At 41.1% G+C, this 25,411-nt stretch overlaps 1 protein-coding gene and 1 pseudogene across 2 annotated transcripts in view; one reads left to right on the top strand and one right to left on the bottom strand.

Moving 5' to 3' along the window:
- NSMCE2 (NSE2 (MMS21) homolog, SMC5-SMC6 complex SUMO ligase) overlaps positions 1-25,411 on the top strand; it is a 215,457-nt gene that overhangs the window by 164,935 nt on the left and 25,111 nt on the right. The window lies entirely within an intron of this gene.
- On the bottom strand, positions 12,378-12,498 carry LOC125099332 (uncharacterized; annotated as a pseudogene).

Below are 25,411 nucleotides of genomic sequence, written 5' to 3'. Positions count from 1 at the left end.
GCTAAATTCTGAGTCCTAGGCCTTTGCTCTCTGAGGTAAGAGGGAAAATCCCAAATAAAGCGTTCTTTGTGTCATTGATTTAAAAAAAAAAAAAATCACACGGTTGAAAATTATCCTCACCTGATGTTTTTCCTGAGTCAGAGAACAGGCTTTTTTCCTTTGACCTTTTTCATGGTCTTTCATGCTCTTCTGGTTGCTGCCAGTAATACAGGCTAAACAACCCAAAGACGAACCCTCTGGCCTTGTCCCTTCATCATCTACTTTTGGCTGCTGAGAGATTTGAGGTTATGGGCTGTATCTGGGGAAGGGAGCATGAAGGTCTGGAGGGGAATAGATTGCATCGGGCAGAAAACTGAGTCATGGGGCCAGACGACACAAAGGTGCTGTGTGCAGAAGTAGTTGTGAATTACTTGTATTGGGAAGCCGCTGGCCTCTTGCCTTGGGAGCTGCATGCCAGCCTCTCCCCCCGGCTTCTATAGGCCCCTCACTCGGGCCAGCACTTTACTTGGTGACATCTGCCCAGCTCTAATTCTCCCTCCTTTCTACCATGTCTTTATTCTAAAGATAGGAGGAGGAGGAGGTCATTCCTCTTCCCAGTTGCCAGCCACCTGAGGGCAAACTGAGTGTGATAACTTGAGGTCAGGGCACCGCAGTCCAGAAAAGAATTGTGTCATTAAAATACTAAGGGTAGTTAGTACTGTGTTTACGGAGATTCGGTAAACACTTTGGGGGCTTTGGCTAGAAAGTCCTCTTTGGATATTACTAATTCATTCCATGGTCATGGTTGTCTCCATTTACCTTGGAAATGTTCGGTTCACTTGTTCAAATTCCCATGACTCCAGTTTCACATTACAGTCGTGGACTCCTAGATCGAGAAATCTTTAGTAGCTTTGCTGGGTCTGAAATGTCAGAGTATTGAGCAAGGCCTGTGGTGAGCTAGAGCATGAGCTAATTAGACTAGACCGTCAAAACAAGAAGCAGCCGACTGTGGTGACCAGGTTCCGAAGAAGGAAGTGTTAAAGCTCTGTGGAGAGGACTTCGGAAAGATAATGAAACACTGTAGGTTGGAAGCTGGGTTCTTTTTCCTTTTTCCTATGATAGATGGGACATCGGCCTATTTAAGCAAGGCGCTAAAGCGGAATGAGGTGTGGTTGGACAGAAACACTAGATACGATCTTTCTTTTGGGAAACTCTAATCAGAAAACACTTGAAACTTTTGGCCAGGGTCCCAAAGGGTCCTCAGGGGAAACTAGCTCCAAAATGGCAAAGGAGAGAAGATACATCATCCGTTAACAACGCAGATGAGTTGGACGGCAGTGAGTTTCATGCCTAGCCTGCCAGCTGTGAGAGTTGGGGCACATTATGTAACCTTCTTGCCCCTCGATGTTTTTATCCCTCAAAATGGAAATTGGAGCATGAGAGAATGGTCATGGGGTGAAGGGAGATCCTGGGTGGAGACCTCTTGGAGCAGTACATCGCATAAGCTAGTGAGCGCTGTCAGGTTAAATGGAAATGTGGAATCACTTGTTTGGATATTCAGTATGGTTTTCAAAATAACAACTAACATCGTAGGTAGTTTTATTTCTAATCTTTCCATAATTCCACTTAAATCCCCACGCACTTAAAGCCCCTTTCCTCAGTCTTCTGTATACCTACCAGTATCTCGTTCCCTCTCCAGGGATTTTTACTCACTCAGCGGGTCCCATTCTAAGGAATAAATGCTTCAGCCCCCATCTGAATGAAGGTTTAGGCTGATTCTGGGATGAGTCACTGAGATCTGTTTCAGCTTTCTGGAGCTTTTGTTGTTTTCTGCTCATTTACTGAAGATGATGATTTTTGCATCATACCTACTGCCAAATTATAATGTAACAATTAACAAGATATGTTTATGTAATGCCTTGTGTTTGTAATCACTTAAAATAAAGCATTGATAAAGACTGTAGTTTATTGATGAATTTATATAGACTACAAGGGGGAAAACCCAGTGCTTGTGGGTCGTGATCTCATTTTTAATATGTTACCTAATTACTACAATTGAAACCTAATTGACTTTACCAGATAAATTGGGGGTCAGAGTTACATCCTGGTAGTTACTGCTTTCAAACTATTTTCTTTTTGTAGCTGGGCAGGGGTGGGGGGTTGTATTTTGTTCTGGGGATCCTACTGCAGCTTTTGTCTTTACCCACCTGTGGAGAACTTTGATCCTTGTACCCACAACTAGAGGCAGAAAAAAATCCTTTCTTTCCTCTACCAAATAATAGAAACCACAAAGAAAATTACTCTGTTTAATTCGGGGTGGAATTAGACACCGAATAAGAATTCCCTTTAGCTATGTTCTTTGCTTCATTTAAAATGTAGAATCTTTGTAGAAGTCTGGGGGTGGAGAAGCTCACAGATTGTTTGATGTATCCCTTTTCCCATAAAATCTCCAAAGAAGGGAATCTTACTGCACCTTTGATTTGTCAGAAACATGGATAGTAGAAGGAGTTCATTTGCTCTAACAAAGTTTGTGATGTCACTAGAAATTCTTGATTAAATTGTCAGCATGACTATGCCATTCAATTAATAAACCATGCTTTATTCATGGTATGTTGTGCAATATGTCAGCATTTCCCCTTTCTTTCCTGTAAACTGTAACTTTTCTGATGATTAGCATTTAAAGTCTTTTCCTGATTAAGGAATTGTCAGCTGAAATCATCAGGGATTTCCCCAGAGCTATTTTGAAAGAAATCTGAAGAATTTAATGTGTTGCTTGGAAATTAAGAAATTTGGAATAGTTCATGTGAATCTAAATGGTGAAATAGAATCAAGAGATGACTGTTTTTCTTGAAAAAAGAAAAAAGATGATAGAGTCACAGAGGGAATAGTAAAAACATTAGAAATAAAGTCTAATACGTTTAATAAACATCAGTGTCTCTGTTCTGTGCTTTTCAAAAGATGTATCTGTTGTATTTTAGGAGCTAAACTGAAATAGAAAGAGTAAAAATAAAATTTCAGAAGCTTGGAAAGTTGTTTTTGCTTTTTTTTTTTTTTTTTAATTTGATTTCTTGATTTACTCAGTTAACAGAAACCTTGTTTTGTTTTAAAGCATTGTTAGAAAGCATTCTGAAGTACCTATCCATGTTGTGTTCTTTTTGCCATCAGAACAAGGATGGTGGACCAGGGTAGTAGAAAGTATACTGGACAGGGCAGAAGGCAAGAGAGATCCATTTTAGGTATAAGGGTTATGTAATGAGCTTTCTGCCCAGCAGCAGGACGAGGTAGGGTGAGTAGAAGATAGTTGGTTGGTGTGATAGATTGGGGGTACTGTTTGAGAAGACTGGTCAAGGGAGACCTCTCAGAAGAAATGACCTTGGAGCTGGACCAGAAGGAACCAGCAGGGCAGAGCTCAAATACATAGGAAGGGAGACCACCTGGGCACAGGCTCTGGGGCTGGAACGAATTGCTGTTCAGGAAACTTGAGCATGCAGATGTAGCTGGACATAAGGCAAGAGTGCTAGGATAGGACCTGAAAGTTAGGAATGGTCAGCTCTGATAAAAGTCCATTACAGGGAGACAAAAATTAGCATTTGGGTGCATTTTATAAAAGCTCACTACTGTCTTTCAGAATTCTCCTAAACCTAAAAATGGCAGGTAAAAATCACTTTGAAGAAGTAGGTAGGGCTTGTATGTCAAGGCTGAGCCAGCTGTAAGCTCCAGATTTGTATTCAATGACAGATAGGTTGGACTCAACAGTAAAGAGTAGGACCTCACAATTTGCTAGCTAACACTTTTCTTGTTGTCAACTTGCACATAAACTAAGGAGACTCAGACAAATCCTCAAAATTGGTTATCTTGTCGCTGCTCTCCTTCGTCCGTCCTCAGCCCCTGCATAGTAATACCCCATATTCCTTCATGGACAGTGTGACCCTGGTAGCAAGTCTGGTGACAAAGGAGGAGAAAAAACCCACAACTTTCCTTTCCTTCTCTCAGCAGGTAAGAGAAATTGGTTTTGCAGGACAAAATGAAAAATCTAAGGAAGCCCAAATGATAGACCCAAGATCTAGTCTACCAGCTATTACACTGCATAGTGGCAGAAAGGGGCTCATGCTTTCTTACTGTTATCCCCAACCACGAAGGCCTCCTGGGCAGCCCTGTGTGACCAACTCCAAGCTATACAGCATTTCCAGGATAGTCATTTAGAATCCTGGGAAGTGAAAAAGACAGGCATGGGGTATTTGAAGGCATGAGGTATCCAAGGACTGGTGACCAAATAGGGTAGCAAATATGCCGAGAGATTTGCCTTGCATGTATGTAGAAGATGATTTGTTCATCATAATGTAGCAACATAATTTAGCAACTAGAAGCAGAGTTTTTGATGCCTAAGTGCATATTGAAACAGTGGGCTAATTCCTCCCTGCCACCATAAGGCTTATACAGATCCCTTAAATCACTAATGTGCTTTTTCAGGTTTGTAGTTTCCTTTCGAGAAGCCTTACATTTTTCAATACTCAACCCCTCCCTGATGATCACCAGACCCAGGTGGTAGTTGTCTGCTGGTTATCTTTTTCACATCTCCAGAAGTGGGACTGTGGTCTGGCAGTAGCTTTCTTCCTTAATGGTAAGTGGTGTGAGGAGACCTACAGACTTTCATTCAGGCCATCGAATTGTGCTCCATGCCTGAACAGTGTGCCCACTGCTAGTGATACCTCAATTAAATAAGATGCTGGGTGGGGTCTATGGAGAAATGGGCAGAGTGTGAGATGTACTATAATAACAAGTGTAAACAAAGTGTGGGAGGGCGGAGAGAGGGCAACTGACTCAAGATAGGGATGGAGGAAGGGCTCAAAGGAGTAACTAGGCTCACACTGAATGGTTTAAAGGATGAAAATATAATTAGGCACAGAGAATCACATGAGCCATGAGGGACACAGAAGAGTGGCCATACATGGCTTTTCTCATGTGACTTTTGTCATGTGACTAGACCTTTCTTTTTCCTTTTTATGTGGTGTGTGTGCACGTGCTGGAAACAGGTGGAAGGAGAGTTACAGGGATGGGTAGGGACAAGTGGAATAGAGTAGGGAGTGTGAAACTCCACATATTGAAACAGTAATATGTGAGCTTTAGAGTCAGAAATCCCTGGATAGCCCAGAGGCAGTTCCATTCCCTCAGGGCTCATGTCCATGGACATGGACACCGTGGGAAAGCTGTCTGGGTTGCTCTGAGGATGAAATGAGGTGCACTGTAGCACAGTCAGTCTGACCTTGGAGTCCGCTAGACCTGTGTTCAAATTGTTCTGCCTTCTTGTGATACCTTAGTAATTTTGCATGTCCCCGAATCTCCGTTTTTCTCAGTTACAAAATGGGAATGATACTGTCTTGCTCACGGGCTCGTGAGGATTCAGTTAGCTCATTCATGAAAAGTGCTTAATAGGACAGTGCTCCATGCATGAGAGGCGGTAAATGTTAGCTCTTCTCCTCCTCCTCCATCATCATATATCATAGACCATTGCTGAAGGTTAGTTCCTTCCCCCTAAAGACAAATGACACTTTGTGGTTTTAAGTCCCTCAGTAATTTTTTCACTAACTGCGAGGAGGACCTGAAAGAAAACTTGACCTTTTTGAACAGCCATGTTTTCCAAGAAGGGATCTTCCATTCAGGCCTCACTGCATCCATTTTCCTTTGCTGGGGATTAGCCTCCTCTCGTCAAATGCCAGGTGATGACAAATGCCATTCCCAGGCAAGCACATGAATAACATACTCTCCTCTTGAATTCTGTCTCCTAATTTGAGGTAGCTTGTACAGTTTTCCTACTTCCGACAGCACATGCTTAAGCTCTATAAAGCTCAATTCAACTGTATATATGTCTAAGCTTGATATTGTCAGGAGCATATGACCTAATGCTCTACTCTCAAGTGACTAACTCCCTTGTTGGAAAAATAAAACTTAGGCAACAATCTGAAGAAAGTATATGACAAGGTACAAAGTCTGTTCTAACTATGTTTACGGCACTAACAATAAGTACATTGGTCATCTGGGGGAGGGAGAATTTGCTGGAGTTTTCAGGGGAGGCTCCAGCTTTAGGAACCAGCTTATAACCAACAATCATGTCTTAGAATAACCCTTGCTTTTGGTTTCATATCATCCGTCCACCTTCCCAGCAAACCCTAAAGATGAGTCCATTCTGGGAAAAATAAGACCTTGATTTAAAGCCAGTGGTTCCCCCAAAAGATTCCTGTTTTATATCTCTGCTTTTTTTTATGCTATGAAATTCTTCCTTACCAAACTTCATTCACAAGTAATAATTTATATCTTCCATGTTTTATTAATCAAAGAAAGTTGCCCATCAGAGATTTTGATCAGCATAAGATATGTGAACTCAGGGTAAGCAACACTGTTACCTAACTTCAGTTTTTAGGGACCAAAAAAAAAAAAAAAAAAAAGCTATATTGTCTCACTTATTCATCATGAGTTTAGAATATAAACTCCTATTGCTATCATGTACATATGTACTCCAGAAAATATACAAAACCCAAAAGTTACAGAGGAAAAGTTTGATAACTTAGACTACGTACAGAATTTAAAAATTATTCATGGCAAAAAACAAACAAAAAAACAAAACCATCAGCTAAACAGGCTGGGGGGAATTGTAATTCATATGACAGAGAGTTAATCTCCCACACAAATTCTTATAAATTAATAGGAAAATGAAAAACCAGTTTCCTAAAAATTCTAAGGACATAAATAGGCTGTTCCAGAAAAAGCAGTGCCCATCACCAGTAAGTATATAACAAGATGTTTAATCAAAACATCTTACAAAAGGAATGAAAACAAAATAACTTTTATAACTATCAAAGTGGTAAAGATGTACACATTTGATGATACTTAGTATTATAGAATATATGGAGAAGTAGCCATTATCAGAAACTGTTGGTAGGAGTACTGATTGGTAAAATCTTTTTGGAGGGAAATTTGACAAAATCATTTGTGTTTAAAATGTACCTATCCTTCAATATAACAATGACACCTTAAATAATTTATTCAACAGATAGATCCACATATTAACCAGAGGTATATATGTAGTGGTGTTTACTGCAGCATTTTTTTATATCAGCCAAAACTAGAAGCAAGACTTAAGCTTCTGATCAAGATGAAGTAACAGGGGCAACATTTAACTTACACCTGAAACCTTAAAAAAAAAAAAAAATAGTGCTCAAGACATTGGATATCATCCATCAGAAGGCAGTGATCTTTGAAGACAGGAAACAAAATGAGCCCCATGATTGCTCTAGCTCACTGCCTAGAGAGTCCCCAGGCCATAGTATATGGTCTGCCTGATTGGAAGAGATGTAGCTAGGAGTCCAGGAAGCCAAGATGGCTAGATTAAAATGGAGAGTTGCACAAAGACAGAAATCTGGAGAGCTAAGGAAGTCTCCCTGGAGTATTGAGTTGAGTACAGAGGAAGGCATTCTTGTAAGGAAATGACCCAAGGCCTGAGAAAGAACATTTGAAAATTTTAGAGAGAATAGTGCCTGAAACTCACAGAGGGATGGAAGTGGTCTCCTCAACAGCCAGAAAGGAAAACAAATTTCATAATTAAGGGGTATTAGTTACTTAAGTCTTGCCTCAGTAGAGGCAAAATTAATCATAGATTAAACACAGCTCTGGTCATCCTGAACAGATCTTTAAAGCAAGACCAAAAGGATCAAACTGTTTCCAATTAAGCAGAACTTAAGAATGTTTACAAGAAGACAAAAATAAACATCACCCCACAATGCTTGGCAACCAATCAAGAACTACCAGGCAAGCATAGTAGCAGGAAATTCAACCCATAATAGAGGGGAGGGGTAGGGGAATCAGTCCATTGAAACTGAACCTATAATGAGGGGGAAAAAATCAATCCATTGAAACTGAACTGAACGATATAAAAATAAATAAGCAAGGTCATTAAAACAGTTGTTATGGGGCTTCTGGGTGGCTCAGTTGGTTACATGACTGCCTTTGGCTCAGATCATGATCTCAGGATCCTGGGATCAAGTCGTGCATCAGGCTCCTTGCTCAGTGGGGAGCCTACTTCTCTCTCTGCCTGCTCCGCCTGCTGCTCACCCTGCTTGTGCTCCCTCTCTCTCTGACAAATAAATAAACAAAATCTTTTAAAAAAAAAAAAAAACAGTTGTTATGACTACATTTCATATGTTCAGAAAGCTAGAGGAAAGATTGCCCCTGTTAAGTAGAGATATGGAAGATATATATATATAGATATATATCGATATATATATATATATAAAATTAAAAAGATGAAGCCTGCAATGGCTGAGATTTAAAAGAAAAGAGAAGAAAAGAAAAAAACACTGCATGGGATTAGCATCAGCATAGACATCACAGAAGAAAAGACTAATGAACTGGATGACACTGCAATAAAAAACTATCCACAATGAAATACAAAGAAAAAAAGGATTTTATAAAAGCGAATAGGCATTAGCGACATGGGACAACTTCAAGGGGTCAAATATATGTATCACTGAAGTTCCCAAAGAAGAAGAGAGAGAGGGGAAGACTGAAATAATATTTAAAGAAATAATGGCAGAAAATACCCCAAATTTGATGAAACCTGTGAACCCATTGATCCAAACTCAACAAACCCCAAGCACAAAAAAAAAAACAGGAAGAAAACAACACCAAAGCATATTATAATCAAATTGCTTAAAACAAGTGATAAAGAGAAGGATCTTAAAAGCAACCAGAAGGGCAAAAGACATGTTATATACAAAGTAAAAAAAAAAAAAAAAAGTAAAGATGACAGACATTTTTCATAAAATGTAATGCAAACTAGAAAACAGGGGAGTAAAATCTTTAAAGTACTGAAAGGGAGGAAAAAACACTCAATCTAGGATTCTATACCCAGAAAATATGGGTGTGTGTGTGTGTGTGTGTGTGTGTGTGTGTGTGTGTTTTTAAGATGAGAGAGAGTTTTTCAGACCTACAAAATGTGAAAAAACTCATCACTTATAAACCTGCATTCCAAGAAATGTTAAAGAAAATTCTTCAAGGAGGACGAAAATGTTCAGATCTACTCAAAGAAATAAAGAGCACTATAAATGATAACTAATACAGGTATATAAGAGGATTTTTTCTAATTATTTTAACCTCTGTAGATGACCATTGACTTTTAAAGTGGAAATAATAACAAATTTTATATCACATATAAAATATATGACATAGCAGAGGCCAGAAGGGGAGAAATGGAAGTATATTTTTTTAAATCTCTCATACATGAAGTAGTATATTATCATGTGAATGTAAACTGAAAAGTTAGATAGGTATTGTAATCTAAAGCATTTACTAAATACCACAACAAAGGATTATAGCTAATAAATCCACAAAGAAGATAAAATAGAATCATAACAACTACTCAGTTAATCCAGAAGTTACCAGGCCAAAAAGAGAAAGGGGGGGAGGAATAAAGAACAGATGGGACAAATAAAAAACAAATAGCAAGATGGTAGGTTTGAATCCAACTATATGGTACTCATTAAACATAAGTGGTCTAAATATAGCAGTTCAAAGATAGAGATTATCAGACTGGATATAAAACAAGATCTAACTATTTGCTACCTATAAGAAACCCACTTTAAATACAAAGACACAAAGAGACTGAAAGTAAAAGAATGGAAGCACATGCTGACACTAATCAAAAAACAAATAAAAAGCTTAAATGACAATATTAATCAATTTCAGAGCAAAGAAGATTACTAGAAATAAAGAGTGTAATTTTACAATAATAAAGGGATCAACTCATCCAGAGGATGTACATTGATGTACCTAATAACAAAGCTTCAAAAATCGTGAAACGAAAACTAATATAACTGCAAAGAAAAACAGATCCCTGATTGTAGACAGAGATTTCAACAATTGTTAGGCAAGTATTCAGAAAATCAGGATATAGAAAACTTGAACAAAACCATCTCCACTCTTCACCTAATTAACATTTATAGAACTTTCTACTTAACAACAGCAAAATGCTCATTCTTTTCAAATGCATTTGCAGTATTTATTTAAATAGGCAATTTGGGGGGGCAATAAAGCATTTTTCAGTAAATTTAAAGGATGCAAATAATATTAAGTATGTTCTAACCACAGAGTTCTTTTTTTTTTTTTTTTTTTTTTTTTTAGATTTTATCCATTTATTTGACAGAGAGAGAGATACCGAGAGAGAGAGAGAGAACAGCAGGGGCAGGGGCAGAGGGAGAAGCAGATTCTCCACTGAACAGTGAGCCCAACATGGGACTCAATCCCAGGACCCTGGGATCATGACCTGAGCCAAAGCCAGACACTTAACCAACTGAGCCATCCAGGTGCTCCAAGACCACAGAGTTCTGATTTCAATCAGAAGTTAATACAGAAAGATATCCAAAAATCTTCTAAGTATTTGGAAACTAAATACTTATAGATAACCTCTGGTCAAATAGAGATCAAAGGGGAAATTTAAAAGTACTTTGAAAACTAAATGAAAATGAAAATACAACATATCAAAATGTATGAAGTGCAGCTAAAGTGATACCAAAGAGAAATTCATAGCATTAAATACCTGCCCATATTAGAAAGGGAGGAAGTCTCAAATCAGTCACCTCAGCTTCCAGCCTAAAAACTGGAAAAAGAGAATAAATGAAATACAGAGTAAGCCAATGAAAGGGGAATTAAAGATTAGATCAGAAATTAGTCCAATAGAAATCAGAAAATCGGTAGAAAAAGTCGGAACAAGCCAAAAGCTTTTCAAAAGGCTGCTTGAGAAGATCAATACAATTGATTAACCTTTAGCCAGACTGAGAAGAAAAAAGCAAACAAAAAAAAAAGATTACACTAATTACCAATTTCTGGAATGAAAGAAGTTACATCAGTATAAGTTAAAAGTATCATCAGTTAATATTATGAACAACTTTATGCCAATAAATCCGACAACATAGATGAGATGGACAAATTCCTTTAAAGGCTCAAACTACCAAAGATCACTTAAGAAGAAATCAATAACCTAACTAATGCTTTATCTATTAAAGAAACTGAACAGTAGTTAAAAACACTTCCACAAAGAACACTCCAGGTACAGATGGCTTCAGGATGAATTCAACCAAATATTAAGGAAGAAATAATACCAATTCAACAGAAACTTTTACAGAAAATTAAAGGAGACAAAATATTACCCAATGTACCCAATATACCCAATGTATCACCGAAAATATTACCAGCATTACCCTGATACCAAAACCAAAACCAAAGTTAATACAAGAAGGTTTCAGACCACTATCCCTCACAAGCATAGGTGCAAAAATTGCAAATTAAATTTTTAGCAAATGGAATCCAAATATATATGAAAAAGACAATACATCATGAACAAGTGGGGTTTATTTTAGGCATTTAAGATTGATTTAGCATTTAAAAATTGATCAGTGTAATTCATCATATGGACAAACAGAAAAATCATATGATCATCTCTTAGATGCATAAAAAGCATTTGACAAAATCCAATATTGATTCTTTTTTAAAAAATCTTATTAAGTTTTTTAAATTTCAATTCCAGTATAGTTAACATATAGTGTTATATTAGTTTCTGGTATATAATATATGATTCAGCAATTCCATACATCACCCAGTACTCATCATGACAAATATACTCCTTAATCCCCAGCACCTGTTTCCCCCATCCCCCTACCTACCTCCCCTCTAGTAGCCATCAGTTTGTTCTCTATAGTTAAGAGTCTGTTTCTTGGTTTGTCTCTTTCTTTTTTCCTCTATACCTCATTCATTTTGTTTCATAAATTCCATCTATGAGTGAAATCATATGGTAATTATCTTTCTCTGACTGACTTATTTCACATAGCATACCCTCTAGATCCATCCATATTGTTGCAAATGGCAAAAAATAATTCCTTTTTATGCCTGAGTAATATTTCATTGTATATATACACCACATCTTCTTTATCCATTCACATGTCAGTGGACACTTCAGCCTCTTCCATAATTTGGCTATTGTAAAAAATGCTGCAATAAACATAGGGATGTGTATATCCTTTCCAATTAGCGTTTTGTTTTTTTTTTTAATTTTCTGGGTAAATAAACAGTAGTGTGATTACTAGATCATGGAGTATTTTTTTTTTTTTTTAAAGATTTTATTTATTTATTTGACAGACCGAGATCACAAGTAGGCAGAGAGGCAGGCAGAGAGAGAGGTGGAGGCAGGCTCCCTGCGGAGCAGAGAGCCCGATACGGGGGTCGATCCCAGGACCCTGGGATCATGACCTGAGCTGAAGGCAGCGGCTTAACCCACTGAGTCACCCAGGTGCCCCTGGAGTAGTTTTTTTTTTAATTTTTTACTCCATACTATTTAGTACAGTGGCTGCACTGGTTTGCATTCCCACCAACAGTGCCTAAGGGTCTCCCATCCAAGTACTAACCAGGCCCGACCCTGCTTAGCTTCCGAGATCAGACGAGATCGGGCGCGTTCAGGGTGGTATGGCCGTAGACAACAGTGCCTAAGGGTTCCTTTTTCTCCACATCCTCACCAACACTTGTTGTTCCTCATGGTTGTTATTTTAGCCATTCTGACAGGTATGAGTTAATACTCAGTGTAGTTTTGATTTGCATTTCCCTGATGATGAATGATGTTAAGCATCTTTTCATGTGTCTCATAGCCATCTGTATGTCTTATTTGGAGAATGTCTGTTCAGGTCTTCTGCCCATATTTTAATTGCATTATTTCTTTTTGGGATGTTGAGTTGTATAAGTTCTTTTTATATTTTGGATACTAATCCTTCATTGGATGTCATTTGCAAATGTCTTTTCCCATTCTGTAGGTTGCTTTTTAATTTTGTTTATTGTCTTCTTCACTGTGCAGCAACTTTTTATTTCGATGTAGTCCCAGTAGTTAATTTTCGCTTTTACTTCCCTTGACTCAGAAAACATAGCTACAGCCAATGTCAGAGACCTTACTGCCTGTGCTCTCTTTTAGGATTTTTATGGTTTCAGGTCTCATGTTTAGGTCTCCAAAATTGATTCTTGATAAAAACTCTCAGCAAACTAAAAATAGAAGAGAATTTCTTAAAACTAATAGTGGACATTTATGAAAAATCTATAGCTAACATACTTAATGATGAAAACTGAAAGCTTATCCTCTGAAAAATAAGCAAGGACATCTACTCATCACTTATATTCAGCATTGCGCTAAGGATTATAACAAGTGTAAGAAGGCAAGAAAAACCATTGAAAACATCTAGATTGAAAAGAAAGTAGTGAAACTCTCTTTATTTGCAGATTATATGATCAGATTACAGATTCTTTTCTGTGCAAAGAATTCTGATGGAACTTACAAAAAATGCTACCAGAACTAATAAATGAGTTTAGCAAATTTGCAGGATTGCAAAGTCAATAAAAATCAATTATATTTTCATACCAGCAACAAACCATGAGAAATCAAAAATTTTCAATGCCATTCATAATATCAAAAAATATGAGATACCTACAAATATATCTGACAAAATATGTGCAAGAAGTAGACATTAAGCACTACAAAATATTGCTGAGAGAAATTAAAGATCTGTAAATAGAGAGATATACCATGGACTACTTGATATACCTAAGGTGTAATTGCTCATGGAATTGATCTGTTGATTCCAGTGTCCCTAATCCACATCCCGTACATCCCACACAAGTTGTTTTTTTTTAATGTGGATATTAACAAGCTTATTCTGTAATTCATATGGAAATGCAAAGGACCTAGAACAGCCAAAATAACTTCGAAGGACAAAGTTAGAGAATGTACTCTCCCTGACTTCCAGATTTGTAAAGCTATAGTAAGCAAGACAGTATAGTAGGATAGACACAGTTATACAGGTTAATGGAACAGGAAAGGGTCCAGAAATAGATCCTTACATAGGCAGACGATTAATTTTCCACAGAGGTGCAAAGACAGTTCTGTGCTTCTTAACAAGCATGCAAAAATTATTCAGTGGAGAATTGTTTTTCAACAAATGGTCCTATAGTGATTGGCTATCCATATACTTACAAAACAAACTTGATCCACATTTCACTCCATCTGTAAAAATCAACTCAAAAGGGATCAGAGATCTAAATGTAAAACCTAAAACCTTGGAGAAGTTCTGGAAGAAAACAGGAGAAACTGACATTGGTTTAGGCAATGATTTCTTACATACAGCACAAAGAAACAATCCATGAAAAAAAAATGGTTAGACTTTATCAAAATTAAGAACTTCTGCTCTTTAAAAGGTACTTTTAGTAGAATGAGAAGACCAGTGCCAGACTGGGATATGTTATTTGCAAATCACAAATCTACTGAAGAACTTGTATCCAGAGTGCAAAAAGAACTCCTAAAACTCTATAGTAAGAGAATAATCCAGTAAAAATAGAAAAAAAAAAAAAAAAGATACTGAAATGAGCAGATACTTAAAAGAACAGAACAGGTGACAAATAAGCACAAATGAAGATTCTCAACCTCTTTAGTCATTAAGGAAATGCAGATTAAAAGTGTAACGAGAGGGCGCCTGGGTGGCTCAGTGTGTTAAAGCCTCTGCCTTCGGCTCAGGTCATGATCCCAGGGTCCTGGGATCGAGCCCTGCATTGGGCTCTCTGCTCCACGGGGAGCCTGCTTCCTCCTCTCTCTCTGCCTACTTGCGATCTCTGTATGTCAAATAAATAAATAAAATCTAAAAAAAAAAAAAAAACAGCAACAAAAAAAACTGTAACGAGATACCACTGTACACCTATAGAATGGCTAAAATTTATTTATTTTTTTAAAGATTTTATTCATTTATTTGACAGAGAGAGATCACAAGCAGGCAGAGAGGCAGGCAGAGAGAGAGGAGGAAGCAGGCTCCCTCCTGAGCAGAGAGCCCGATGCGGGGCTTGATCCCAGGACCCTGAGATCATGACCTGAGCTGAAGGCAGCGGCTTAACCCACTGAGCCACCCAGGCGCCCCAGAATGGCTAAAATTTAAAACAGAACAAGACTGACTAATCATACCAGGTGATAGCAGGCATATCGATTAGCTCATCCTCCATCCCAGCTGTTGGAAATGTCAAAGGATCCAACTTCTGAAAGTTAGTTCAACGGTTTCTTTAAAAATTAAATATATACTTACCACATGACACATGCATCCCGTTCCTAGGTGTTACACAAAAGCATTGGAAGCGTATGTCCATTCAAAAACTTCTACTGCACAGATGTTCCTAGCAGCTTTATTTACAGTCGTTCAAAGCTGGAAACAATCCGGGTGTCCATCAGCTGATGAATAGATAAACACTCGATCCATAGAATATCATACTGTATAGAAAAAGCAGGACACAAAACCGTTGATACCTGCAGCAAGGAGACAGACCCCCTCCCCCCAAAAAAAGGCCACATAAGATACGAATCTTTATATAAAATTCTTTTTTTTTTTTTGCTGAAATCAGCTTTTAACTTCTTAATTTAATTTTTTTTCAGTGTACCAAGATTCATTTTCATATAAAATTCTTTACATGCACTTTGACCTTAAGTGGCAGAAAACAGATCAATCGTTGCTCTGGGGAGGGGCAGGAAGTTGTGGAAGGGAAAGATTACCCAGGCCACATGGAAGCTTCTGGGATGATTGATATGCTCACTATCTTAATTGTGCTGACGGTTTCATGGATGCATACACACATCACATTAACTAGATTATACACTTGAAACGTTAGTCCATCGTAGGTCAGTTAGACCTCTGCAAAACAGGGGTCCGAAAGCTACTTAAATATTCATTATTAGGGGAGTAATCAAATGAATTCTGGATGCCTATAAAACAGATTAAGCAGCTGGGTTTTGTTTTGTTTTTTTTTTTTAAAGATTTTATTTATTTGACAGAGATATATAGAGCACAAGTAAGCAGAGCGGCAGGGAGAGCGAGAAGCAGGCTCCCCACTGAGAAGGAAACCCAATGCGGGACTGGATCCCAGGACCCTGAGATCATGACCTGAGGTGAAGGCAGACATTTTACCAACTGAGCCACCGACGCACCCCTAAGAGCTATTTTTAAAAATGAAGTCAACCACTCACATGAAATGATCCCCCAGACAGATTATTAGTTGTGAAAAACATTATGTGTTAACACATGATCCCTTTTTGAGTAAAAAAAAAATAGGCATTATGTATGTATGTGTGTGTGTACATGTGTGATGTTTAATGTGTATATAGTATGTATATACGAATACATGCATATGTGTGTATATCGTGTGTGTGTGTGCGTGCGCATGTGTAGAGGGTTTCTCGAAGCATGCACAAGAACCGAATGGTAATTTCTGAGGTTTGGGAGTGTGGGTTTGTGGACCAGGGAGCAAGGCTTTTTCTTCTCATTTTATTCACTTCTTTTCAATTTTTTTAACCATATGCATGCACAGTTCTTTTTCTAAGTTTAAAATGAAAATTCTGGTTTAAAAAGATACAGAGAGAGAGAAGGAAAGACAAAAACAGAAGTTGGGAATTGTCTGTTGAAACATAATTGCTGATTGAAAGATAGAACAGAATTGAAATAATAATTGTTTTGTTTTTCATTCTTTTCAGTCATTATAGAATGTCATCTTATGGGGAGATTTTAAAGATTATTCTAGACTAGAAAATTGAATTTACGGGCTTGTCCCAAATAACAAAAATATCTTACGCCTCTCTTCTTAGTCAGATTGAAGAGAGTATTATTTTTTCATAAGGCCTTATAAATTGAGCTAAAACTAAAGTTTTCATAGTATATGAGAGCTAGCATCATATTACAAAAGAGTAGGCACAGAACTAAGGAGACGAGAAGTATTTTTCATACAAGTATTAAGCACAGAATGTAAAGAAGTAAAAGGTGTTGAAAGTAAGATTTCTTTGAGAATATTATAGACTTGAATGTGTGACCTGTAGAACCCCATTTCTCCATTATGGAATGAGCAACCCCAAAATATTTGTTTTTAACTGTTGAAGGATTTAATGGCAAAACCATAGTCGGTAACTAATTATCATAGGGGATTATCATGAATGGATTTGCAAGGATTCTCAAGATCTCTAAGTGGGTCTGAGTGGATTGATGCCTAGATAATCTGGAACTCTTGAGTCTTTTGAGATTATTATGTATTAAAGAGCTCCTCCTTACTAAAAGATTGCCATATTCAAAAACTAACGTAGTTGTGGGGGAGGTTTTTCCAGCACAAGGAAGATCATTTCTTGAAACTGTTTGCTTTAGGGGGAGTAACTTTTAAGGAAACAGCACTGGCCATTTTTCCAAGTTGGACAGTGACTTTTAAGAGTCAGACATCTCTCATGTTTTTAGTCATCACATTGAAACTGCCAGAATTGTATACGCCAAACACGGCTGTAGGAACCTTCAGGATGCCTTTAGAAGAGATGCCTAAATTCCCTTACAAGATCCTGCATTAGTGCAAAGGTGAGTGGAGCTAAGTATAATCCATATATTCCCCATTTAAAGATCAATTTCCATGGCTGTCACACCCACTTCCGGGAAAAAGAAGTGTGTGTCAAAGCCTGTGCAGAGCTCTGGGCATGTGAATGACTGAACATCTTGAGGCCCGGGTGGGGCTGGGTTTGGTGCCAGGCCCCAGGAGTATCTCAATATACATTTTCAATGGAGAAAATGTGTGCGCTGAGCCCTGCTGGTTTGAGAACTTGATTCCCTGCCAAGCCAGACGTGGGTGATGAGTAGTTCTCTTGTGAGAGCTCAGGCTTTTCAAAATGTGGTCTTGAGGATCCTCTGTATGATTCAGAGGCTGGTGCCCCAAATCCCGACCTCACTGTTTGGTTTCTAGCATGAATCAGTGATAGGATATCCATCCCCAGTGCTTCATCAGAACCCGTGTCAGCCTGTCCATCAATTCCAGCCAGCTGGCTTTACATTTTCTGGTGTTTCCCTTTTTTTTTTTTTTTTTCCTGGGCGTTATAATCGTAAAATGTTAGGGCTAGAAATAATGCCTGAGGTCACCTCACCCCAACCGCTCAGAGATGAGGAAATGTCTGGTTACTGCCTCGGTGGGACCCAGAGTCAGATCTCCTGACCCACGCTCAGTGCCTTCTCGAATGTCCACACCGCTCTTGTCCCCGCAAGCTGTCTGCAGCCTGAAGACGCACAAGGAGAAGTGTCCAAACACACGCAAGACCGAGCTAGGAGTTCAGATCCAGAGAAAACCACTCTTGAGTCCTGTTGCAGCGATCTCAGCGCGGGTCCCATCCCTCAGTGACTCCCCCACCTAGGACACCTCAGCTGAAGTACAAGGCCAGCCTGACCTCAGTCCCCAGCGGGGCCCTCTCGCATAGTAGGTTAGGACAGCAATTCAGGTGTCCTTGGACATAGCTGAAAGCCTGATGCAGCTCTGCTCTCACATCCCCTGGTGCGTTCAGTCTGGGGACGACAGCCACTTGGCTACAGGAACCCCATAGGGCTGGCCAAGTCAGCTTGGCTCATCCTTCAAAGCTGCCACAAAACCTTTGATTTGCCATTGTTTTTTTTTTTTTTTTTTTTTTTTTTTTTGATATCCTGTTTCCTTTCTTTTTAGTTAATAAGAACATTTCCTTTGGAACAAATACTGTGCTTTGTTTACATTTGGAGTTAGGTGTTCATGTTGAGTTTTACGTGGACCCACATCTGCCTTTGATTACAGACAACTTACTACCGGATAATCTTAGTGTCCAGCCACACAACTCTGGCTTGTCCTGACACCCCTGGACCAACTTTGGGAGTCTGGAGGCCCTTCTTCATTTTCTGGTCCTCTCAGAGTACAGAGTGGCAGCGAGGATAGCCTGTGGGATCATACTTATGAGCTGTGTGACGTTGGGTCCCTTTACCTCTCTGTGCCTCAGTTTCTTTGTCTGTAAAATGGGTATGATATTTGTAACCTGCCTCATAGAGTTGTGACAAAACACATTGTTAATTGGGTTAATTTACACTGAATGTTCTCTTAGCACAGGGACTGGAAACATAGGGAGCGCTCACTAAAATGGTGGATAACCGTGGGCCTAGCAGAGTGGCTCAGCGGAAGTGTGCTGGGCCCATAAAATGATGGTAACTGTAGCCCCCATGGCAGTGATATTAGTAATAAGAGTGGTTGTTGCTGTTTTTGTTACTGCTGCTTCTGTCAAGGCCTGTGCCAAAGAACCACCACTACTGAGAACCGCTGACCTTTGGGCTTGTGAGGTTGGGGGTTAGAGCCTAAAGTGGGAAAGGGTTGATGATCTAGGAAGGGGAGGAAAAGGGCAGCGTTAAGTATTCAGGGCCTGTGGCCTTCAGAGCAATGAAAATAAAGCTTCTCTAATGAGAGGGGAAACAGAACTAGCTTTGACCCATTATAAAGAAGTGTGGAAATCGATACCGATGCCCCTTTGATCATCATCCAACCTCAAGGAGGAAGGCGAGCCTCAGAGAAACACAGATCTACTCTAAAGGTTTGAGGAATCTGTGGGTGGAATGGTGAGCTGGCACCCGAAAAGCTCTAGATTCAAAGCCACATCTAGTGATTCACTCCTGAAGCCTTGAGTGCATAGCAGATGCTAAAGAAAACAGAATGTACGTCTAACCCTTGAGAGTCACCCTTCCCACCAAGAGGGGACAGTTGACGTGGGAACCTGTGAGTCTCGGACTTGGATGAGCAGTGGGCATCCTGACACTGGGTCCCACGAGCCGTGGCCTCACCCCTTCCCAGGACCCATCTGCCAAGTGCACAGTTTGTGCTGGATGACCCCAGGCTCTTTGCAGGTTTCATGGGAGCCTGAGTCCACTCAAGGAGAAAATCAAACCTTATTCCCTTCATGCATCAGGTTTTTGTGTCTGTACACACACTCTGAAAGAGGTGGTAAACGTCATCTATGAAGGAGAAAGGTTCGGGGCGCCCAGCTGGCTCAGCCATTGGAGGCTATGACTCTTGATCGCAGGGTCTTGAGTTCCAGCCCCATGTTGGTGTAGAGAGTACTTTAAAAAAAATAATAAAATATTTTTTTAAAAAAGAGAGAGAAAGAAAGAATGAATGAGAGAAAGAAAGGGAAAGGTTTCTCACAATTCTGAACAAGTTACTAGATAGTTCTCTGTTTCCTCACCTATAAAGCAGTTATCAGTCCCCCAGGCCCTCCCTCTGGGGGGTGCAGGTGAACTTCAGAGAGTAAACAGATTGTAAAACACTGTGTAAATGTCAAGTGCTGTTTAATAGCAAGGAGTAACCTCAGGTGAGGTAGAAAACTCAGCATGCAACCGATGAAAACTATAAATTCTCTACTTCCTAAAGTTTAAAAAAAATACATATTTTCTTTACTTTTTAACAGAAAACAACTGAGCTCCTATTATATACTTAAAAAAAAACAGATTTTATTTATTTATTAGAGAGAGAGAGCAAGCAGGGGGAGGCACAAAGGGAAAGGGAGAAGCGGACTCCCCACTCAGTGGGGAGCCCAACATGGGGCTCAATCCCACAACCCTGAGATCATAACCCAAGCCAAAGTCAGATGCTCAACAGACTGGAGCCACCAGGTGCCCCTCTACGCTTTTTAATTAATACTTTTTTTAAAAGATTTTATTTATTGATTTGACACGGAGTGAGAAAGAGAGCACAAGCAGGGGGAGGGGCAGAGGGAGAAGGAGAAGCAGACTCCCTGCTCAGTGAGGAGCCCAACATGGGGTTCGATCCCAGGACCCTGGGATCATGACCCGAGCCAAAAGCAGATCCTTAACCGACTGAGCCAGCCAGGTGCCCCTTAATTAATGCTTTATAAGAGCACAGGCTGAGGACTCCCTTCAAAAGCAGACCACAATGTAAGAAGGCACTTCAGTGTTTGGGAATTCAAATGGCCTTGCAAGGACTTTAAGACAAGCTCACAGTATTTCACATTCCAATCAACAGCGAAGTTGCAATGAATAGGATGGCCCACTATTTGCCATCACACATTTATTTGCAGGGGTAGAATTCAGAAAGTTCAGAGGCGCCTGGGCGGCTCAGTCGGTTAAGCTTCCAACTCTTGGTTTCACCTCAGGTCATGACACCGGGGTCCTGGGATCCAGCCCACATCGGCTCTATGCTCAGCAGGGGAGTCTGCTTGTGGACTCTACCTCTCCTTCTGTCCCTCCCCCTGCTCACAGTCTTTCTCTCTTTCTATCTCTAAAATAAATAAGTCTTCTTAAAAAAATTTGGCAAGTTCGAGAACAGTAGAGGAAGTCTGGTCTCCAAGGTGCTTTGTATAAGCTTCGGTCAGTGCAAGTGCAGCCTTCGCAAGGGCAAGCAAGAGTTCCATATTCATTTGTTTGGTACCTTTCTCTTAGGAGATCAAAGCTGCTTTGTGGCTGTAATCTGTTTAATCTCAGAGCATCCCTGCTTTGTAAGTCGCTCTCGTCATCCTCACTCTGCTGATGTGGAACCCACAGTCCAATAGGAAAACTGACTTTTCAAGGGCACATACACAACAAACCAACGTCATGAGCCCTGGGAGTGGGATTCCAGTTTTCTAGGTTGTGTTTATTATCCTCTTCCCATTTGCCCAAATTCCCCCCAAGTAGAGCAAATTTGAGAATTCCGTCAAGGACAATTCACAGGTTCCTCCAAAACTGGCCGACTCGCGGAGCTTTGCTATTCATTGTGAGATTTTCTAGAAATTTTGACCATAGGTGCGTTTGATATTAAGGTCATGTTTGTAGGACTGCATGGATTCTGGAGTCAGATGTATCTGGGTTTGTGTAGCTCTGTGAACTTGGGTTTTCAATAACATGTGAAAATTAGTACTTGCAACAGAGTTGTGTCCGTGAAATGGAGCAATGTGTGTGAATGCTTGGGGCCTAGCACTCACCCTGAGCTTTCGGCTGATAAGAGCTCTCGCGTTAGACAGCCAACGGGTTCTTAGCTTAGTTCTTCTCTTGTTCATCAGACTTCAGTGAAATCTTGAAGCTTGGGTCAAGCAAAGCCAGGTATGTTACAGGTTTTCTTTTTTAAAGAAGCTTTGTCTATTACTCTAGCAAGGTGAGTGCCTTCACCCCTTCCTCGCCACTGCTCCCTGTTCGGTTCCAAGACGCTTGGGAGGAGTTTCTGCCCTTGAGCTTGGATTTCTGTCAAAACAAGATCACCTCTTTCTTGCTCTGTGAGTCTTATGAACCAACATTTGATTTCCAAATGCTTTGGGTTCTCATGAATGTGGTAAGCTACCGTGCAGTATGCTTGGAAATAGTCCCAGTTGGGTTCTCCTCAAGAGAGAGCCAAGGATGAGATGAGCTAATGGGTTTTGGAACTGGGGAGAGACAAACTTGTCTGAGTGAAACACTGGGTCTCCAGGGTCAGGACTTAGCCCTGCCTTTGCTCCCATATTGGGGGCTGGGGGAGGGGTACATGTACAGAAAACAGAGTCCTGGCCCCACTCCAGAGAACAAGAATCTAAAAAAAAAAGGGCATCTTCAAGAGTGGACCCAAGAATGCAAAAAACCACCAGTTTTCGTGGTGGTGCTGATACCCTGCCAGGCTGGGGACCCACTGCCCAAGGCCATTTTCCAGATGAGGAAAAGGAGGCCCCCGAAGGCCCTCCTCCAAGATCACACACACGGTTAATGGTAGAGGCCGGCCTGGGGCTCAGATCTCCCTTGCTGCTCGCTGTCACTCCTGGGTTTTTTCCACTGCACCCTCAGGCCCCAGGGTCCGCTGTTGACTCAGGAGGGACGGATGAAGCTGGCTGTGTCTGTACTTTCTCATCTGTATTCCAGAGATAAAAACTCCTGACCTTAAAGGGCCATTGTGAGGTTGCATTAGTTAAAGGGTATTCAGTTCACTTCGTTCTTCGAGTCTGTTCTTTAGACAACTGAAAGGCGCTAAATTAAGCCATTTTGCAGAGAGGTCTGAGTCACCCAGTGGCAGCTATCTGTGGCCCACAAGAGGTGCTTTGGTCATTGTCATCGAAATGCTGCGTTAAGTCCCGCCTCTAGCACAGCGCTCGGGGCTGTGCCGGTTACCCGGAGAATGGTCTCTGCCCTTGAGAACAGCCTGCTGAGGGCAAGGGCCCTAGAAGTTACTCCCACAGCAAAGGAACAACCCTGAGGGGCAGAGGAGACCGGCATCATCTGAGTATCCCGCACTCAGAGAAGCTCCCCTTCCAGCCTGGAAGAAGCTCAGCCAGACCCAGTCTGCCTCCCTGGCTTGGAGAAGTTGAAGGGCTTAGGTCCTGGTCACAGAGCGAGTTGGGAACAGGTTGCCTGATCCGGCCCGAGTTCTTCCTCCCTCCCCCCTCCTTCAGGCCGGAGTGGAATTGTTTCTCTCGAAGGTCAGAATCGAACAGCATCTGTTATACAGAATCGGGAAAGGCTTTCCTGGGGAGGCCAAGGTCCGGATGTGGCCCGGGGAATGGTAGGCAGGGTGTGCTTGAGAGGGTTTGGCCCAAAGGGGCTATGACACATCTTGAAGCAACCTAGAAGGAAGTCTGGAAGCAGTGGCTAAGGTTCTTGGGCAGGTTCTGTGCTGCAGAGGGAAGTCGGGATGGGATTCCAGAAGGGGGGGGGGGGCAGCCCTTCAAAATGCCCACCCGTGGAAGGACTGGGAAGGGGCTTGATGGACTGGCTAACAGGAGGGAGCTCCAGAGAGTTAAGAAAATGCTTTGCCCCCATTTCTCAACAGCTACTGTGTGCCAATCCCCATGGTTAGCTTTCTACCTAAAACATTTTTATCCTCTGAGCAGCCCTACTGGGCAGGTGTTGTTTTCCCATTTGTGGATGAAGAAACACACTGGGGAAGGTTAGGTAACAGAGAGGCACTGAGGGAGGCAGGATTTAAACCCATGTTGTCTCCTGCCATGAGGCCTCTCTGAGACTATTTGGAGGAAAGTTCTAGATAGCCAGCCAGGAGGCAACTACAGTTTTCCCCTTTTGTCTCTAAACAAAGGAAGGAGCAAAATGAGGATAGTTCACAGGCCAGGAGCTCGGGGGCTGGGGGCGGGGGAATGCAAGCTGTGGCAGTCATCCAAATTACGCTCAAAAAAGGACGAGTGGAAAATGACTGGAGATTGCTTATTTGGCAGATCATTGACACGGTGACGTGACGCAGTGAGAATGAAAAGAGGAAGGCCCACAGGAGAAAGATAAGCGTGGGCCATATATGAAAAGAGTTCCTGATGATTTAGGGCATTTAAGATTGAGAACCAGGGATTGTTCCACCAAAGGGGAAAGTTCGAAGTAGGTAGGTAGGTTGATATGTCATCTAAACAGATAATGTGGTGGCACTGGGGGAGCTAGGTCCTCAGAGAACATCATTTATGGCTCTGCGTGTGCTAAGACAGTCTAGCAAGGAAGTGAATCGCCAGCACGAGGAAAATGACCCACTGGGCGAGGCCGTGTATTCTCACACAGCACCTGGAAACGCAGGGAGACGAACCGGGAAAGTAAAGCATGGCAGGACCCCAGTGCCAGCTTCAAAATGTTTTTTTTTGTTTTTTTTGTTTTTTTTGTTTTTAAAGATTTTATTTATTTATTTGACAGACAGAGATCATAAGCAGGCAGAGAGGCAGGCAGAGAGAGAGGAGGAAGCAGGCTCCCTGCTGAGCAGAGAGCCCGATGCGGGGCTCGATCCCAGGACCCTGAGATCATGACCTGAGCCGAAGGCAGCAGCTTAACCCACTGAGCCACCCAGGCGCCCCCAAAATGGTTTTGAAGAATATATGAGAGACAGAGTTGAAGCAGAAGGAAAAAGCAGACACATCCAGTATCTTAGAATACATGGGAAGAGGAGGGCGGGGGAGGGAAAGGAACCATTGAGGGCTTTATGACGTGCTGAGTACATTAAATAATCCATGACTCAATTAAATTAAACCAGGCACTCAGTTAAACACTCGGTCCTTACAACAGTCCCATTTTACAGATGAGGAAACAAAGGCTCTGGGGTCTTGGTGGTGACTTGTCTGAGATCAGACTTTGGGGGAGGGGGACCAAGATTCCCCTTGCTGTGACTCTGAGCCCCCACCCCCTCTCCACTTACACACTGCCTCAGTCAGAAATGGGGCCCGGGGCAGAGGGGAGCCCTGGTCATGTGCAGAGTCAGAAGCAGTGGAAGGCTGGTGAGGATTCGAGGGGACTCAGAGCAGAGAGGAGGATGCTGGTGGTCTTGTTGAGTGAAACAGGAAATGGGAGAAGCAGACCACAAGGAAATTGACATGGTCGGTAACAGTTTCATTTGCCACTGATGGCATTTTACTGTCTACAACACGGAGGATTAAATGTTAGCTACATGCAGGTCGATCTTCTGGGGAACGTGAGTTCCTTTTTGGAAAGTGTAAGCCCCATGTTCGCCTACTTGGGACTAAGTCGGGCTTCCAGGTTGGTGCATCTTTAAATAATAGTTCCCAGGAAAATGCTGGCTCCAGTGTGTGGTGTTTCATATTTTTCAACTGTTGGTCCTGTTGGCAGCTTAGACATTT

Source organism: Lutra lutra, chromosome 4, assembly GCF_902655055.1.
Source record: "Lutra lutra chromosome 4, mLutLut1.2, whole genome shotgun sequence".
Taxonomy (NCBI): Eukaryota; Metazoa; Chordata; class Mammalia; order Carnivora; family Mustelidae; genus Lutra; species Lutra lutra.
Note: the sequence above shows the minus strand (reverse complement) of the source record. Positions and strands in the feature narration are given on the sequence as shown.